A 7,362-nucleotide genomic window follows, 5' to 3' on the forward strand; every position below is an offset into this window, starting at 1 on the left:
AACATTGGAGTAGAACAGACTCATATTTTCAGTTATTATTAGTTGAGTGATTGATTGATTGATTGATTAATTGATTGGTTGATTGATTGATTGATTGATTGATTGATTGATTGAAAACTGTATTAACAGATTGCAGAATGGGTACAATACAGTACGGCTCAATACACACAATTGTTAAGGGGATGCAGACCAGAGAAAGACTTTTGTCTTGTTTACATCAGGGTCCCCCATTTTCAATCGTAAAGGTAGATGATGCCTAAAAAATTACTAGATTTGGGCCTTACATTTTTAGAACATTTCCCTAAATTCACTTTTTAGCCCATGTCTTGTTTCCTATCAGTTCTGTTAGACAGTACCCTGTTCTGCAGACCTTGTTCTGACTTATGCTTTAAACTATGCAACTCTCTATGCATCAGTGCCACATTCTGTAGTACATTTCTGAAGTAATTTCATTCCCCCATGGTTCATTTAGTTCTTTAAGACAGCTAGCATTCACACGCCATCCCATACCAAAAAAAGTATCATGGTAGTCTGATGGTAATCTTAGTTTTACAATGGTACAGGCTATTGTATACATCTTTTAACATAGTACTACCATGGTGAAAAGTCATGTACCAATTTTGTACTTAAATAATACCATAGTGTCATTTAATTTATCCACAACCCGAGGTTGTCCGTCACCTGAACTCAAGCGCTAATGCACAGGCACTTTGTACTATAAGGGCTAGCACTAGCAGACAGGCACTTTAAGGCAATATGCACTTTAAATGGAGCACTAAGCTCTTTTATGCACTGTAGCACTGTTGCATTTTTAGAAATGTTTGTGAAATACTTATTCTACTTCAGGGATTGCATTGTATGTATTCTTGTATGTTTTTATATTGTATGTTTTTTTATACTGTATGTTTTTTCCACTGTTTTATGCTGAAATGAGCATTGCACAAAGACAAATCCCAATCAACTATGTGTTGAAATGGCAATAAAGTATCTATCTATCTATCTATCTATCCATCCATCTATCTATCTATCTATCTATCTATCTATCTATCTATCTATCTATCTATCTATCTATCTATCTATCTATCTATCTATCTATCTATCTATCTATCTATCTATCTATCTATCTATCTATCTATCTATCTATAGTGTCATTTAATTTAAACCATGACACCGATGGTAATATTGTGGCATTTCCATAATGTTTTAGAGCACTACCTCAAATACTATGATACTTTTTAGAACGGCTTCTTGGCTTGCATGTGTATTAGAATGTAAACTTTCTGGAAATACGGCAGACTAGAATAGAAGCAGTTGCGTGACCCAGTAAAGACACTTGCCGACAAGGCTTCCCCTCAGCCCCTCCTCTAATGGACTCCCACTGTCTTGTCCCACTGTCTAGTCTGGACAAGGCCTTTATCATTACAAATCCACCTCTTTGTTTAGCATTACAAATCCACCTCTTTGTGTATCTTACCCCCCCTCATATTACAAATCCAATAGTATTAAATAACGATGATGCCAAATGACAATCTTCAAGCTGGAGCACGTCATTGAAACACAAAAGCACGGAGATCCACCTAAACATCAACGGATTAGATTATTCAGTTCCAGGAGATAGGATTTTCTTTAGAGGCCAACTGCTGATGCTTTGTTCTATTTAGGCAGTGGGTTTGTCAGGTCATATGGCACGGTGCCATCCATATAATCACTAAGCCAATATTCTCATTAGCTAGACTAGTGCTCTGCCCTAGCCTGTCTAAGAGCATTAAACAGGGACGGGGCTATTGTACGACAGAAAATACTGTAAATCCAGTAGCAACATGTAGGTGGTAGTAGAGAGAAATTCAATCAACAGCTCATCTCTATAGTAAGAACACCTAGTGAGGGGGGGAAGCATCACGCTGAGGGCCTGTGCTAAACCCCCCAGCATGAGGCTACAATTCAAAGCTCCGGAGATGTTTCATCTGTTCGCTGGGTTTCACCATTTTATATCCCGGCTTTAAGACTGAAAAAGGACGGCAGTTCTTTAACTCACCGTCTCCTCATGTCCACAGTCATGAGGCAGGGAGTGCGAGGGGCATTACCAGTCCAGACTGACTCTGATTACAATAAAACACTTGTTTTCACACTTTGTTCACAGCGGGGGCACTCATATTCTCACCAGGACTGATCCCTGCAACTGTCTGGCAGCGAGCAGTCTTGTGTGTCGAGAGAGAATGTAAACGGTAGCGGCACGAAGGGAAATACTGGATAGAATAGAATTGACTACTAATTGGATGCTTTCATCTGACATGACAGACTGTTTGAATACAGATTAACATCAGCTGGAAGCTGGGTTCTAGCTGGAATATAAATTCTTCTCACCGGGGATATTATTAGGCTACCATTTATTGTGAATCTGTAACCGGTATGAGGAATAACTCTGCTGATATATTAAGACATGGCAATCGTCCTGAAATATGAAGCCTGCCTTGCTGTCTTGGACGAGACACGTACAACAAACTGAATACGGACCGTCTTCCAGTTTCTCTTTGACCGCTTACCAAAAGTATGCTGTTTGTAATCTGAGTTAAACTGTGTGTTTTTTTCCCCCATTTCAGTTTTAGATACATTTCAATGAGACTGCAGATGACTTGTCATAATACTATATTCTGTATGATCTTTTTAACACTTTTGCTTTGGGGAAATAGATTAACACACCAGTGGCTTATTCATTGAAATGATACATTTGCCACTGCATATTGTGGCAGATCTCACCCCCCCCCCCCCCCTCATGGATATGTGAAGTATTTGAGATATTATTGCCACGGAAGGAGTAGAGACAATTAGGTAGCTGATTAGTACTGATAGAACACCCTGAAGACTCTGGCAGGAGCACTCATTCAAGGGTACTACGACTATGCTTGCACCTCATGGTACCAAAGCACCTCAAAGGCGCTAAAAACAAAATTACAAACATCTCAAAACAAACTGGTCAGACTACTGCTTGACCTTACTCCTAGAACCCACCTCACCCCTGCCCACTTTGACAACCTAGGATGGCTTAGAGTAGACGACAGAGTACAGCAACTTGCAATGGGCAAGATACACTACACGACCAAGGTACCCATGTACATGTCAAAATACTTCCCAAAGGTCAGTGAATACCACGATCACAACACCAGAGGGAGCTCCACAAATCATGTTAAACCCAGATTCGGCTCAAACAAGGGACTAAACACGTTTCGCAATTATGCCACATCAATGTGGAACGCCCTACCCAAAGCTGTAAAGGAATGTGAATCACTACCCACTTTCAAAAACACTCTCAAAGAACACCTACGGGAGACTGCAATTCGAAACTGGCCCATGTAAATGTCCTAACCCAACCCCCTCCAATGTACTGTAAATGACCAAGTATGGTTGTCAATATTCCAATGTACAGTTTTGCTTGTACAGTTGTACAGTGCCCCCCCCCCCCACCCCTTCTGCCCAACCCCCCCGCCCCCCTCCGAACCACCTCCAATGTACAGCCCCCCCACCCCACCTACCCAACCTCCCCCAATGTACAGTTTTTACGTCAAATGTATATACTCTTTTCTGGACTATTTTTGTATCACAAACTACTGTATTTGCAAATCTGGTATGTCATAAATGTATAGATGTAGCAGTACTGTATATCTGTATGTCATGTATGTCATATGTCCTGATGAATTGAAAATGGGGGACCCTGATGTAAACAAGACGAAAGTCTTTCTCTGGTCTGCATCCCCTTAACAATTGTGTGTATTGAGCTGTACTGTATTGTACCCATTCTGCAATCTGTTAATAAAGTTTTCAATCAATCAATCAACACACATCATTAGTTCACCCACATCTCACATGGACACGCCCAGACCCACACACTACAAAGCCACTAGGTTAGTCAGGAGTAAGTTGAGCGGAGGTGAGGTTGGAGTTGTTGTATTGAGAGAGAGAGATTGTGTTATTCGGAGTTGTGAAGGTGAGAGGTAGTGAGAGGAGAGGTGAAGGCGAGTAGGTGTTCATTGTGTATTAACTCACTCTGCGCCAGTCATGAGAAAAGTCGGGTTAACTCGCCAACCGTTCAGCACCAATCACGAGAAAACTTGGGTTTTAATCGTTATTTCTTTTATTAGCTATATCCATTCATTTTTCATCCATCCAGCCTGATGTTATCATTGGGAATGGGTCTGAGCTCGCAAAAGGGCAAATACCGCCGCCTACGCCTTCCAGCCGGTATTGCACTCCATTAGAAATGGTGTAGTTTCTTTTCTGGGCCGATCTGAACCGTGCAGGCGGGGTTTAAATACTCCGGCAGGAAATTAATGAATGAATAAAACGGAAATGTACGGATGAAAAAACAATCTGTTTTTTGCATGTTGACCAGAAGCAACTCACTGTCAATCGACGGTGTTATTAGACCCATAGCTATAATATAAGATATATTTTAAGCACTCGCAAATTTCGCAGTCTCCCCATTGATTAAAGCCCTGCCGTTCTAGCCAGAAGGTAGACAGCGACCCCTGGCGCTGATTGAGTTAAGGGCCATTCACATATATATATTTTTGGATCGTTTTTGCTTTTTTCCGATTTTAATATTCTATTCAATGTCACAGACCCCGCAGACCCATATGTTGCCGTTAAAAGGCATACTTTACTGGGACACAGAGGGTGCAGTACCGGCCAGATCCTGCTAGTAGGCAGTATCGAGAGTGCAGTAAACCCTGTTCCAGACCGGGTGTTACGTTTAAACCACTCCGGGCACAGTTTTCTAGTACAGGGAAGCCTAGGGCTTCACTCTATCACATTGAATCGTTTTCGGGACATAATCTGGACATCTGGTCCAGATTATGTCATGGACCAGATGGACATCAGATGGACCAGATGGCGATCAAACAATTGGAATATTCTTTTTGGAATACCCCTGACCACAGGTAAGGGCTATCTAACGTAAATTTCAGCTTGATCCAACAATGTTTTCATACCGATCCAGCTAATCGGCTCGTGTTGTGGTAATAACGAATGCCGTTACTGCCAATCAAACCATCAGAAACGACCCCCCCCCCCCCTTTCATGCATTCATGTTGAGACATAATACCTATTATATACATTTGATTTGGAAATAGTAGCGTGTCCAGGGGCGAAACGCCAATGCTTTTAGTAGAATTCACGCTGCGCCCTGTGGCCGGCCTCCCAGGAATTAGCCCGGATCATTCCGAAATGATACTTATATTCACCACGGCATGCCGCGCGAACGTATTCATGAACAAATGTATTCTTTTTTGCATCTTGGACAGAAGATAGTTACTGACTGTCAAATGACCATAGTATTGTATCCATAGCTATAATATAGAATATAGATCATATAGCTCTACAAACAAGGTGACGCACAGTGAAAAGATGTAATGGAAACCTGGCCTAGCTAGAGCAAGATGGGGAAAGGCCTCGGCCCTGAATGAGTTAAACAATCCTTTTTTCTGTCGTGAGCCTGTTTTGTGTTTTTGACCATCGGACTGTTTTACGACCATTCTCTTGCATATCAAACTGGATTCTGCCTTAATTCAATAAATATTCTTATTGATTGATATTGCTCCTGTGTAGACATTCAAATTTGTTTGTATTTGAACCGTGGCGAGTCTGGACCCCACCAGGCTCATCACAATATGAAGAAGTCTCCTGTGGGCGGCTGGGTGGCGCAGCGGAGATTGCGCTCGTCACCAATGCAAGAGACTCCGGTCTCGAATCCGGGTGTCAGCATTGCCTCCGGCTTGGGCCGGCCGTCATACTGGCTCAATTGGCAGAGCCAGCGGGTGGAAGTCGATGGGTGATAATTTGGACGTTGTGGACGGCGACTCCTACGGGTCGGTTCTCGGTTGGGGGACGCCTGCACAGCAGAGACAGGAAGTGGCGGGGGTAGTGTGAGCCTCCCATGCGTTACACCTCGCCAATGAGGGTCCGCGCTAGCAGGTGAAAAGATGTGACAGGCTGCCTCCTCGTGTACCGGAGGGGACACGTGATGCAAGGCTTCTATCCTCCCTACAACCGACCAGTGGGGGGCATAGTCGAGCAACGTTCAAGACAGGGGAGGGGAGAATTGGAAACACAAAATTGGGATGGGAGAAAAATAGAAAATAAGGAGAAAAAGTGGATACAAAAAAAGAAGAAGTCAAGTTTCTTTAATAGTTGTCATACAGAAGTACAGAATACTTTTATACAAAATGCTTCTTACTGTTGCGCTCCAGAGACTGTGCAAGACAAGATAAGTATGAAATAAAATAACATAGTAAAATTAGAAGTAAAAAAAATGAGGTCACAGTGTTCAGTTTAGACATATGTACAATGTTTGATGCAGAATAGACGTAGTTACCATACAATATATATACAATACTGTGCAGTGTACTAATATACAATACTATATAGTGCAAGGCAGAAATGGAGAAATGGAGAAATGGGACGAGGTGCAATTTAGGTACAATTCACAGTAGGTGTACGAGTTGTAGTGCAAATCCTTTATCAATAAATATAAAGTGTAAGTGTGTTTGTGTGATCTAAAGTGTGGAGAGTGGGTGCTGCAGTGTGTTGTTTGTTTGAGTGAGTGTGTGCTGTGCGTGTGGGTGTGTGTGCTGTGTGCATTTGATGGTTGTTGCATAGTGATTATTGTTCGTTTAGCAGCCTGATGGCCTGGGGATAGAAGCTTCTTCTGAGTCTTTCTGTGCTCGCCTTAAGACTCCGGTATCGCTTGCCTGACCGCAGCAGTTCAAAGAGGCAGTTGTTCGGGTGGCTCGAGTCCTTAATAATTCTCTTAGCCTTCCCCTTGCACCGCTTGTTGTAAATGTAAAGTCTCCTGTGGAACAGTAGGTAAATAAAACTGGAAGCCGGAAGGACCCCATGACACATCATCTGTCAACCAATCAATCGTGGCTTGGCCCACCCTCCCACAACATCACTCTCACACCCTGCTCAGCCATTGGTCATGCAATAAGAAATCAGCAGGGGGCAATGTTCTCACATCAAAGAATGGACGTCCACAGTATGGAGCCAACACTTGAGTCAAGGACATGAGCTCACAGTTGTTGGCTTGGCTTGATCATATTGCAGCAATGCAAAAAAATGATCACAATGTGGTGATCATCAAGGACATTCTTTGATACATTATGCATATTAGCCACAATGCTTGTGGTGTGGAGGATACATGAGGATAAGTAGTGCCAGGCCCCACATATTTTAGAGTTAGTCATATATGACAAAGAACATCACCCACATACATAAACATTACATTAAAACATGATGTGTTAAGTATGCGAACAACAAAAAGCGTGGGAGATCGTACAAACATAAATATTGGATAACATTACCCGTCAT

The sequence above is a fragment of the Notolepis coatsorum genome (genome assembly GCF_963971535.1).
Source record: "Notolepis coatsorum genome assembly, chromosome: 13".
Lineage (NCBI taxonomy): Eukaryota > Metazoa > Chordata > Actinopteri > Aulopiformes > Paralepididae > Notolepis > Notolepis coatsorum.